This window comes from Dromaius novaehollandiae, chromosome 4 (assembly GCF_036370855.1).
Source record: "Dromaius novaehollandiae isolate bDroNov1 chromosome 4, bDroNov1.hap1, whole genome shotgun sequence".
NCBI lineage: Eukaryota > Metazoa > Chordata > Aves > Casuariiformes > Dromaiidae > Dromaius > Dromaius novaehollandiae.
The window spans coordinates 75,006,553-75,019,241 of NC_088101.1; the positions used below are offsets into that span (position 1 = coordinate 75,006,553).

Sequence of the window (12,689 nt, forward strand, 5' to 3'; positions counted from 1 at the left end):
TGCCTTTGGGTGGAAGAGACAAAAAGCAATCAGAAAAGCATGGAGTTACTAGAGTAGTTTTGAAGCAAGCAAAGAACTGTCACGCATCAGATGCTCATGATCCAGACAGCAAAGCAAGAATGAGCTCCACCACTCATCCCCACGTGTAAGATTTGCAATCTGATTAGTTTTAAAACAAAGGAAAACAGAAACCAAAACCCATCCGAAAGGAGCACAGAGGCCTGTCTCTGCCACAAATGAACTGGGACAGGCCAAGAACATAAAACATGATGAGAGAATGATGATCAAATACATGAATGATGTGATTTACAAAGCACAGTCCAGGTACCATGAATAAGTTAGAGCTAGTTATGGAGCAATGTATTGGCTGTCTCCTTGCCAGGTTCAAACGAGTAAATACCAAGGAATTTTTACGTGCAAATCTGTGGCTTTCTCTTTTGCTTTTCCATGTCATTAGAACTACATCCAAATTGTCCCATGCCACAGCACGTATTGAGAAGGCAGAAAAGGGGAAAAAATATGCATTAACATGAACTGCCCTAAGTGTTTTGTTCATCTCCCTTCTTCAATTTCCTATCAACAAGAAAGCAGTAAATATTAAAAACACATCTATTCACACATTTAGTAATAGAAAATCAATAGTTCAAGTATTATGTCATTTTGTTGATAAAAAGAAGGGCATACCTAGAAGCTTCACACCAGATGACCTCTACATCTTCAACTTCTTCAAGCATCTCTCTCAGCATCTGCATGTATTTGTCCATTTTCCGCTGGTTGAGCCAGTGCAGGTGTATGCCATGTAACAGAGCATGCATGGCACTGCAAAACACTGAGCAGACTTCCCATGGAGTGAAAATGGTAGCATAGCCATCTTACATCGCTGAGGCCTCCCCTTAAACTCCAATCAGTGATTCAAGGTGCTATTCTGAATCAACAGTCATGTTTTTCAGAAGGTATGCCACTGTAATTTCCTAAAGACTGAAGACTGAGAAAGGATCCTTGACGTAATGCTGATTCTTACTGATGAAGTATCCATTGCAAAAATTTTAGTTTGGTAAAAAAAATCCATACATTTCACTTTACAAAATATGAGCATACTTACCAAATAAATAACTGGAACACAGTGGCTATAGAATCAAGCTCTGGCTGAATATTCACACTTGAAATATGCGGGTTTCAAATGCTCATCTAAGATATTCACAAGAACATTAGCTGTTATAGTTCTTGTTTATAAAAGCAAATGCCATCAAGCAATGAGTATTGGATTCCCATGATGAAAAAAGCTCTGTAGCTGTTACAGGATTTAGTACTATTTTTACAAGACATACGGGTCAGATGAGCAAATTACCATAATTTGAGAAGGTGAAATTGAGAAGTGAATTTGAGAAGGGCTTTCAAATGAAATAACTTTTCTCGCAAGTTTCATTTTGAAAAGGTCTTCTTTTTCTGCTCAGATCTTCTCATCGCCAACCCTCGGTTTTATGACAAATGCATTAGTCCTCTGGCACAGTGATACAGATAAAGAATGTGTATAGAGTTACTGCTGACCCAAAGGACATTGTTCAGTGTCTAAAAACTAAACACTGTATTTTTATCCAAGCTTTATGCCTACATATCTGTTTCCTGTGTCCAGCATAAATACCTACCTCTATGCCTACATAGACACAGGTGTTACAAAACTTAACATGTTTATCTATCTGTATACAAAAATGTGTGTCCTTGTGACAAATCCATGCAGTGTCTCTCTTTGCATTGTAGTAACGGACTAAATGAAGTCTGCACGCCTTTATCAACCCCTGTAAGTGTAGAGCATAGTAAGTTCTAAGACATTCACTGCATAGGGCTGATTAGATACTAGTATTGTGAAACTAGCATTCCAGTGCAAGGTTACTGAGACGAACTGTAATCAAAATCTTCTAGTTAGAAAATTACCATTACTTTTAATGGGGAAAAAAAAAAAGAGAAACAGAAAAAAATCTTTTAAAAATGATTTATTATTTTACATTTATTCCTTCTGAAACAAATTAACTGCAGCTTCTTTATTTCATGCTTGCTGGGCCTTCCCCACTTGGCATCTGCACAATTGTTGCTTTTAATAGCATTTCACTCACAGTTAAACCATACTGGGGGGAGGGAGGGAGAGAATAAGAAAAACGCTATTGTTCTGTTCCCTGGCTATAAGAACTTTTTAATTAAAAATTGAAAACAGAATGATGCAGCAGGACTGAAATCCACAGTTGCTCAAATGTAATCACAGCAGCAGGGGAAAACACACTGAGGTGGGATGCTTAGTACAGAACTGCTTCACACTTGGCTATGTTGGCCCTTAGTTTACCCCTTCTATTTGAGAGAGAAAAACCTGAAACATTAAAAGTTAGCCAAAGCAAAAATTCCACAACAGCAGCAGTGAAAAATGAGTAATGAATGAAGCTGTTACAAAACAGATAGGACGCACTGATGAGTTTGATATTTTTGAAATTGTAGATTTAAAACCTACAGTTCTAGTGGGTTACTCCTTTGGTCTCAGAAGTTTCATTTTTTGACAGCATTTACTTCTTGCTCATGCAAACCCTTCCCGTTGCTCACACCATGTAACAGGTACATCCCTCCACCATCGCACCACAGGAAAAGCCATCTTGGCTAAACCATCACTGATGCTAACAGCTGCTCCTTGAAGAAGATGGTATCATGAAAACACAGAAACATGTATTTGCTTAAATTTTGTAATCTGAAGTCTTTGTCAGTTACTGGGGAAGTTATTCCTGGTGCTGCGGGTACAGCCCGCTGGAGGAGGCTCAGGGAACAGCCTCAGCAGGACCGCATGGTCACAGCCTCTGCCTGAGCGCAGTCCACAGAGCCATCCCTGACTGAGCAAGGCAGAGGGCAGCGGGAGGATGAAGTCAAGAATGTGTAACCAGATACTATTTGCATGATTTTCCATTTTATTTTGCTTTTTGCTCAGAGAAGTTAAAGAAGCCTTACCGCTGTGTGCCAGAAGTTATGTTGCCAAAGGCATGTGCAGATCAGTAAGGAGAGCCACAGATGAAAATTTCTTGTCCATTAGTTCCCTTCTCTAGCCCAGTGCCTGATACTGGGTGCTGTACAGTGAGGCGCACAGAAGTTGCACATGCTATCTGTTTATTTGCTCTGAAATCCCATAAACTGGAAGAATTTCAGCCACAGAGAGAGAGGGGGTATCTGCTCTTTTTGAGCTGCCTGAGCCTGAGAAAAGTCCAATCAAATGTAAATGACTGCGGTTCCTTGATCTTTCTGAAATGATCTGTTCAGCCCTCTGGCTGTAAATACTGGATTTTGGGAAATTCAGACCTTAACGTCCGCTAAAGGAACAGAATACTACCACTGGGGTACAGGTACACTTTGATAACAATATCTGAAAAAGCACAAATTGTGTCACAAAGATCAAGTATGGTAGGAAATGATACGAATATTTACATTTATACACTTGAAACCCTCAGAGAGCTTTACATGTTTAACTCTCCACTTGAAGTCAGAAATAGCCTCATGGAGTTCAGTGGATTTTGCATCACGTGCTCAGATAACAAACATGCCACAGAGAATACCAAAGAAAGGCCACAGTGAGCACAGTAGCACACTCGTCTGCTAAAACAAGGACTACAACAGTCCCCAAACAAATATTGTGGGCATACTTTTTCAAATGAAAGCATTGTTCACAACAGATTCCTACCCACGCTCAAGCTTCTACACTGGAGATAGACAGAACTTCCCTAGATTTCCCCAACTGCTTGTGATAAATCCCAGAGGGTCTTTTCAGGTGGTCTACACATGAAAGCATTCACCTCCCCTCATGCTTTTCTCTCTTCAGACCATCTTGCACAGGGCACAAACAGCAAGACTGCTTCCCTCTCCCTGGTCACCAGCCCTGTGTGTTCTGTGTGTTAGAAATAGCATTTTTCAATATTTTGCATTAACTACCATTGGAGAATGGTTGCATGTGAAGAACATACTGGACATCAGAAGTAGGTTACTGAGGACTTTGCAGGGGATTTTGCAGTTTCTAGGAAGACAATTGATGTCAAGGAGAATTCAAAAGTAGTAACAGAATACCAGAATTTTAGCATTACTGCATTTTTATACCAACCTCATCACAGGACCAGAATAAAACTGATCTGTAGGTTCTTCCATTTACTTCCTCTGTCTTAAAGGAAAAAGGGGGGGGGGGAAGGGGGGGGGGAAAGGGGGGGGGGAAAGGGGGGGGGAAGGGGGGGGGGGAAAGGGGGGGGAAAGGGGGGGGGAAAGGGGGGGGGAAAGGGGGGGGAAAGGAAAAAAGGAAAAAAAGGAAAAAAAGGAAAAAAAGGAAAAAAAGGAAAAAAAGGAAAAAAAGGAAAAAAAGGAAAAAAGGAAAAAAGGAAAAAAGGAAAAAAGGAAAAAAGGAAAAAAGGAAAAAAAGGAAAAAAAGGAAAAAAAGGAAAAAAGGAAAAAAGGAAAAAAGGAAAAAAGGAAAAAAGGAAAAAAGGAAAAAAGGAAAAAAGGAAAAAAGGAAAAAAGGAAAAAAGGAAAAAAAGGAAAAAAAGGAAAAAAGGAAAAAAGGAAAAAAGGAAAAAAGGAAAAAAGGAAAAAAGGAAAAAAGGAAAAAAGGAAAAAAAGGAAAAAAAGGAAAAAAAGGAAAAAAAAGAGAGGAGAGAGCAAGAGGAACAGGATAATCTACTCCTGAATCAATACACAGGAGGTTAGTGACGGATCTGTTTCTCTAAATTCACCATCAGGTGGAGCTACAACAAATTATCAAAGACATCGTACTAGCCCTGTGCCTCAGCAGGTAGTCACCCACAGACAAGGCCTCCTGCTCAACTATGTATTTATTCAAAGGTAATGAATCGGTCCAAGATTCTTCATATATATCTAAGTGCTTTTCAAGAAAGAAATCTACACTTTGGAAATGGTTGGAAATCTTCTAGTCAGTCAGGCAGTTTGTGTTGCCACATACTTTAGTTAGTCCTATAGTAATACCGTAACAAGAAGCCCACCTGACCACGAGACTTGATAATCATAATTCTTTCCTAACAAGGCTTTCAGTGAGACTATTTCATTATTCAGAGATGTCTGAGTTGAGTGGATTCATCTTATTTCACCACAAAGTTGCATTTCTGAAGATAACTTCACGTGGAAATCTCAATCAAGCCAAAGTTCTTCCTGGATGCAGGCATTCTTGAACACTGACAAACTGCTCAGTTTACAATACCCCAAAATAAGGTCCATCTTTGCCTCAAAGATTTTGTAAACTGAAGATTTTTGGAAAATGAGATCAGGTGCTAACCAAGTGGCTTGCTGGGAATACCCATGAAACGAGAGCCGTGTATTCTGATACTGCAAAATGCAGCCCAGGGAGGGGAACAAATGAATTCCACAATTTCATTTCTCCAGAATATCCATCTAAATTGGAAGAAATAGTTAACTTGAACTCTGAGGTACTTTCCAGTACATTTCTACACATTTCTTTGTTCTTAACAATGTTAAGATTTTCAAAGAACTGCATACCTGCCAAACTGTTTTACTACTCTCATCAGACACAGCACTTTCTAGATGTTTTTCTTTAAACACATATTCTGGCCACTATGAGGAAAGTTATTTCATGCACCAGCATTTGCAATTCAGTCTCATTCTCATGTTAGAGAGTATCACAAAACATTTGAAACTCTATTCTCTTCCTCCTGGAGGAACTGGAAAAGCTTGCTGTTTTTAAAATGATTTAAGACAAAACTGAGAACAATAATTTTCAACAAGATACACAAAGACTCCACACCGTCAGTTCCTGAAGTCTGCACAATACCAACAAGAGCAGAGAACAGAAAAAAACTCAGAATTAACTGATTTTAGAGATGCCATCTCAATGTCCATTTTCTGTGATTATGTGCACTGCCACTGCTTCAAGCTGTCTCTCTGCAACAGAATATCATATAAAGTACAGTATGAACCATGTAATGTGAGCCAAGGATTCCAGTCAAGCAAACACAACACTCCTGTTACCTTAGAAAAATAACGTAATTTTGCAGTTTGGTTCGTCTGCTAGTGGCAGAAACATAACTCTGATGCTTACAGGAATAGCAGAGGCCAAGTTAATACTGTAAAGCCATCTGATGATGTTGATTAGGACCCCCAAAACTTACACTACATATAAAGATTTCTGCTCAAGGCATCCTAATTCAAAAAAGGAGGGCAGGGGATTATGTGAGATATATTTTATTTAAAGATGTGTATGAGAAGCCAGCTTATAACTTACAAAGTATTATGTAGTTACTAGGAACCGGTGTGTTTCACTGAAGATTCATAAAAGGAAGATTAATACATCTTTGACAATTACACAAATGGCACTGATGCACACAATGTTATCGCAGTCCAGCTCTACCATTACCAACACTAAACACACCTTAAAAAAAAAACCCATAAAGAACACCTTAAAAATAATGCAAAGAACACCTTAAAAAAAATATCGCACCTCCTTGATCTTACTGACTTTTCAGTTTACAGTCTAAATATTCCGTAGGTTTAATGATATCCTGTATTTCACATTAGTGAGAAAGGCAGTAAAACAGCAGGACTTTTATATTTCTAGCCAGACTGAATTTCTAAAAGATAGAAGTGATATTCCATTTTGAAATCCTCATTCTTGCTATAATCAGCTATGATGCCAGGCAATACAGCATTCCAGTATATTCCAGCAAGAACTCATCAACATACTGATCGAAACATGATTTGCCAAAAACTGTAAAGAAAATCTGGCAACAAAATAAGAGAGACATACAGAAGTAATAACCCCTCCAAGTAAAATAAAAAAGCCTCAGATCAGTAATAGCATGGTTACACTTCGAAGCTTGCAGCATAAAAACAATTTGCTCTCCTCAGATTTTAGCTGAAGGCCTAAACTAAGCATACAATATATACTTGGAATATTTTCTCATTTGCTTTAACATTAACGTTCAAGACAATGTTGAAAAGCTGAATTTATGGCCAGCTGTACTTTTTATAACCAACCAAGAGAAATTTAGTTTGTATGCTAGAGCAACTGTGGAAATCAATTCTTAATCTATGACCTTGCTTACCACAGCTTGAAGCCTTGCAATAAATAAATGCCTTGAGCCACAAATAAGAAACATTTGGTGAATCAAAAAGACAAATAACACAAATCTATATGTGTATGTATATAGCATTAGAAAGGTCATATAAAATACAATATTGGCTCTTTTCTTGCTCTAACATAATAATGTTTGAAAGGGAGGCCACAGTAATTGGCTGCATTAATACCCAGGTAGTGAACAGTCATGAGTACCTATTTTCTTTTCAAATGACAATGTTTTACCTTTTGAGAGAACTTCTTGTAGCCTGCCTGGTATTTTAGTACAGATAATGCTTAGAAATACAGAATCTCTGGGGAAAAAAAAAAGAAAAAGAAAAAAAACCTATTTGTTTTGTCCTAGCATATACAAAGTCTTTCTCTAATGCATATTTAAGTTTCCTTGTGAAATTCTTCAGTGCTTCAACAGAAACAAAAGAAAAAAATTCCAGAGTTCATGTACTAACTTATTCTTAGTCACAGCTACCCTTCTCTGTCTAAGCTGAAGCTCTCAAATTCTCACTCTCTATATTACTACTTATTTCTCCATTAGCATTACTGAAATAAATTTGACTTCAATAGCACTATTCACAGGAGTATAAGATAAGAGAGAAAAGCATCTATAGTAATGTTGGTTTATTAATGCAATATTTTACAATTATATTTCACAGAACAACACTCAGTTCCTGGACACAAACCTATCTCTGTTTAAAATACACCTCCCTTTCATGATGTATTTGATTGACTATAGATTTTAGTCAGGCAATTACTTTAAAAATTAAGTAGTACAAAATAGCACTAGTTCAGTCAATTTCCCTCTCTTAATTGTCTCCTTTCTGTTACACTGGAATTCAAATGTGACTGTGACTGACACTCCTTTTTAGATTAGCACGGCATTATTAGTTTGCACAGCAGGTGACCTAAATACTCAGGGGAAGGTTTCCCTTATTTTAACCTTAAGTCAAAGGATGTAATCTAATATGAAATGAAAGAATCTGGAGATTCATAATTACCCTTGAATTGGATTTTTACATAGTCACCAAATGAGGAAAAAAAACTTGCTTTCTTTAAATATAATTGAAGTTTTGGTCACACTAAAAATAGAGGATTAGGTCCTTTCTAATGTCACATTTTCACAAGATCCTGTAACATGTTAGGATCAGCTCCTAATCAGTAAACGTTATGCTATTAATATCAAGAGAACCAGAATTGTCATGTCATTTAGCAAAGGAAGATTAATTAGTTATGACGCCAAAGTTATCCTAGCTGTACGAAGGCACCTCTGCCAGTAGTGTGTGCAACTGCTAATCAGAGACATTCCTGGGGGATGTCTTTAGGAGACCCAGCAAAATAATCCTTTGAAAAAGGCTATGTAAAAATTAGTTTCAACCAATGACACCTTCACAAATCAAAAATTGTAGAAACAATAGTAAAAAGCCTCACAACTCTACCCTTCCACAATTTTTGACCTTGACAAGGGAGAATAATATCTGTATATATTATATGTACCATTTTACATCAACAGAGCTCAACACTTTTTGCAATCCTCATTTTAAGAGAAAGGGAAAATGAGGCAAAGAAAGGATGTAAAGTGACTCTCCCAGTGTTACCCAGAAGGCCACCATCAGAGGCAGAGAGAGACACCACGTCTCCTCCTGAGTTCGGGACTCCAGGCAGCATGCCTGCACTGATTTGAGAAATGGCAGAGTCTCCACACAATGATGGTGCTACTGATATTGCAATTGCTGCGACAAATTTGTGGAAAGTATTTAACTACAGCTGTGATGACTGCTGTCGACAGCAGACTGGAAAAGTTCTAGCACTGAACCAAAGGCAAGGTTAGTGCCAGCTTTACGCTTTCAGACTACTAATGGAGGTTTTCCCTTTGCGCTCACTGCTACTTGTGTCCAACCATCCCCAGTCCAAGGGCAACAACACTGAGCAGCCAATGCGCTACAGAGACTATCACACGTAACTCCGTCAGTTTAAGGAGTGGCAGCCTCTGATTCAACTTTTTTCTTCCGTGTTGCTGCAAACAGTGTTGGAAAATTTCACAAGCATCAGGCGTCTTGGGAGCTCCCAGTCTGGGACAGCAGTACTGGAGGAACCACAAATGTCAAAGGAAAAGCTAAACTTAAAATGAAATGACTTGGCTTATCCTACTTAGGTCTACCCTATTAGAACAGGCTTATGCAAGTAACTTCAGAAAAACAACTCAGAAGGCTTCCGGACTACTCTCCAAGGAAGCACAACCTTTTGTTCCCAGCAGATGGATTTATCTCAGCTAAGGGGAACTTCTGTGCAAATGGTGCTAAGTATTTATTTTTCAGAACTGATGTCTGGAAATAGAGGATAAACTATTAATTACAATCTGGACACACAGAATATTTTCACAACAGACAGTAAGCAGCACTTGACCCTACCCTAAAATGCACTAATCTCACCAAAAGCTAAAGCAGCGCAGGGGAAAGTCAGATTTCACACATGCTTTTCTATAGGCGAAGAGCAGGAATTGTAACATGGTGATGACCTTCATTTATGCCCACATGGAGAAAAGAACTCAGACTCTTCATTTAAGTCACTCGGGCAAAAACAGTAAGCATGTGTTACTCCAGTTCCCAAAGATTTTGCAAACAGCATTAACCAGACCTCTTCACAGTGGTTCTTGGAAATGGGTCGGTATTAGCAGTGCAATTTCAAAGGCGGGGAAAGCAGCACAGCAAGCCTTACTGCGAGGCAGTCATTTGGAAAGCCTTGGCCAGCACTCACAAACTTTGAAGCACGCTCCAAAGTACTAAGCATCAGTTAATACAGACTCCCTACCTACAGCCATCTGTTATGTCATATCTGACTTTTAAAATTAGTTTTCATGTCACAGTCTTAAAATTAATCTTTCTTATTCAGCCTCTAGAAAACCTCGTAGATAGTGATACAAAGCCGACTTTAAAGGCAGTTTGTTCTAATTCCACAATGAGAATTGCTTTGTGTATTAATCTAGGTTAGAGGAAACCACCTCCCCTGCAACAAAACACAACAAATTTACATTACAATGTGCAGCTGATTACCAATGACCCTTACAAAACAATTTAAGATTCAATATTTGTGAAGCAAAGCAATGTATTCACTGATAGCTTTGTATCAGCATAAATGACTAATTACTTTAATCAGGAAGCTCAAAAGATAAAGAATTTGATTTATTATAAATACAGGGGCTTGCCCTCATAAAAATGACTTGCTCTGCAGTTCAGGACACATTGATTTATGGCACTACTTGTAATGCTCTGATTTTTTATTTTTACATTTCATAATAGGTAAAAAATGAATTAAAAGTAAACTAGAGCAAATCATATTCCCAATATCATCATATTCAATTTCATAGCAATACTCATACATTACCTATATCCTAATATTTCCCTAATAAGATATAAAACCATTTTGAAAAATATGAAGTAAAAAAATTAATTTGGACAAGATTACAGGAAGAGTGAATATTCTTGCCTTTCTCATGTATGATGGTTCATTGTTTAATGATATTTGAAATCTGTTGCTGAGACAAACTGAATACAATTTAAATCCTGTTTAGCCCGGAATAATTGCAAGAGTCTTAAAAATTTCTGAAGATAAATTATGAATCAATTATGGCACAGGATCCCATGAGAGAGACAGAGAGCAAGAAAGAAAGAGAATCTGCCTGGAGTCTGGCAGCGGACAAGCAAGTATCTTAACATCCTCAGTGCAAGGCACGTCAGGAAGCACTTGGCTCTCTCCTGACCCCTGCACTACCAGTTCTTTGCCTAACCTAAGGGGTTTTTATGGAGAGATAGAGCACTTAATAAGGCCTGTCTGGTGCCCATGACCTGGTTTACAGACTTGGTGCACCACATCCAAACTACACAACACAGTTAAAACTTTTTTACAGTACACATCTTTTATAGATGAAATAAATGCAAAAGAACTTCATGTGTAATCTGCTTACCCCAAGACCAAATTGCTTAGGACTCCCTCATCCACCTGAACTCCTCTAAGCTTTTCCTAACAAAATGACCATCACTTATTTCCTCTCTCTACATATGTCTGCATCAGATTGTTGGGGAACCTTCAAGTGTGTTTCCACATACTTTGATGCCTGGGTGGAGGGAGAACCAGCATTCCAGAGATCAGGAAAAGAAAGAAACATTTTTCTTAGGTCCCTGGTAACCAGCAAAGTTCTCTACCTTATCTCAGGCTATTGGGGTCATTGCTGCAGCCCCAGGGTCTCCAGGGACACTGTCACAGAACTGTGCATATGCTGTACAGTTGCTCAGTCCGTTTTAGTGTTAAGACTGATCTGTGTCATCAGCCTTAGCCAGAAAACAGTGATTAAGGACAACATGAGAATATTTGCAATGTGAAGAATGTTTTCATAAACTAGATGATCTGCTTGATGTAACTTCAACTCTGAGATTTGCTAAGACAAGCTATATTCCTCAGGGCACTACAACAAATGGATTATCGTCAAATAAGGCCACTTGGCAGCTAGGTTCATATTACAGCTGCTTCCTGCACTGACCAGCACAGTCCCTGCGACCTCATGTTCCCCCTGCTTTAATATATCCACGCATTGTCTCTCGTCTCGTACTTAAGACAAACGTTCCTCCAGGCAGAAACCACCTCCTCCTCGTGTGCTTACAAACCAGCTGTGACTGGTGACTCTTAGTGCTACTGCAGAATAAATAACAAGAAAGATGTACATCTGACCACGATTTATGACAGAGAGTCAGAAAACACAGTCGGTTAAATCTCTGCATTATCAAAGTCAATGGGAATTTTATTCCTGAAGCCAGGGTTTTCCTCTTGTATCATCACAGCTGATATCTTCTTGGTACATCTTTCTCATAAGAGAAAACTTTTTTATTACCTGTCAATTCTGATTCCCTGCAGTTATTAACGTACCTGCATAAAATGGAACTAGGAGTAGTATTTTCACGAGCATTTTTGTCACAGATTCTCTTGCTATCAAGCCTCTTTTCCAGGCCTGGTGACGCACACAGAAAGGCCAAGAATGTAGATTACTGCAGTTTGGAAGCTACCCATCGAAAGATTACTAAAAGACATCTGCTTTGGTCCATGAGGGGCACCTGAGGGACCAACCTCCACTCTGTTCTGTACCGACCCGTTAATGACCAGCTACCCAACCCCAGTTCTGCACAGCTACAACCAGGTAGCATGCTACTACAGGAATTAGTAAAAACATTGGAAAATTTGGGATACTTACCAATGTAAGTACTTAGGCTTCTAGGTTGCTTTCATCAGCCTCAGGCTTGCTTTCTGAAAGCTATGAGAAATTTGGAGAATCTTTAAAAGTATTTAAAATTCAACGTTGTGCTACCACGCATGGATGTCTGAAACTGCATGAATAATCTTTAAGGATTGCTGATTAAGGCGAATTATTTTGTTTGTTGGATTTCTAACTTGCATGGCTTGTTTCATACCTAAATCCCTTCAAATAAAGGTGCCCTACTATACAAAGTGAACCATCTGGAGTTCTGCAGGGTTTTTTTTCAAATCCACAGTATTAGAGGTCAGACAGAGGTAAGCATTCAGTGAAGCATTTGGAACA

General features: G+C 38.6%; 1 protein-coding gene across 5 annotated transcripts in view; it reads right to left on the reverse strand.

Moving 5' to 3' along the window:
• PPP2R2C (protein phosphatase 2 regulatory subunit Bgamma) overlaps nt 1-12,689 on the reverse strand; it is a 198,527-nt gene that overhangs the window by 99,939 nt on the left and 85,899 nt on the right. The window lies entirely within an intron of this gene.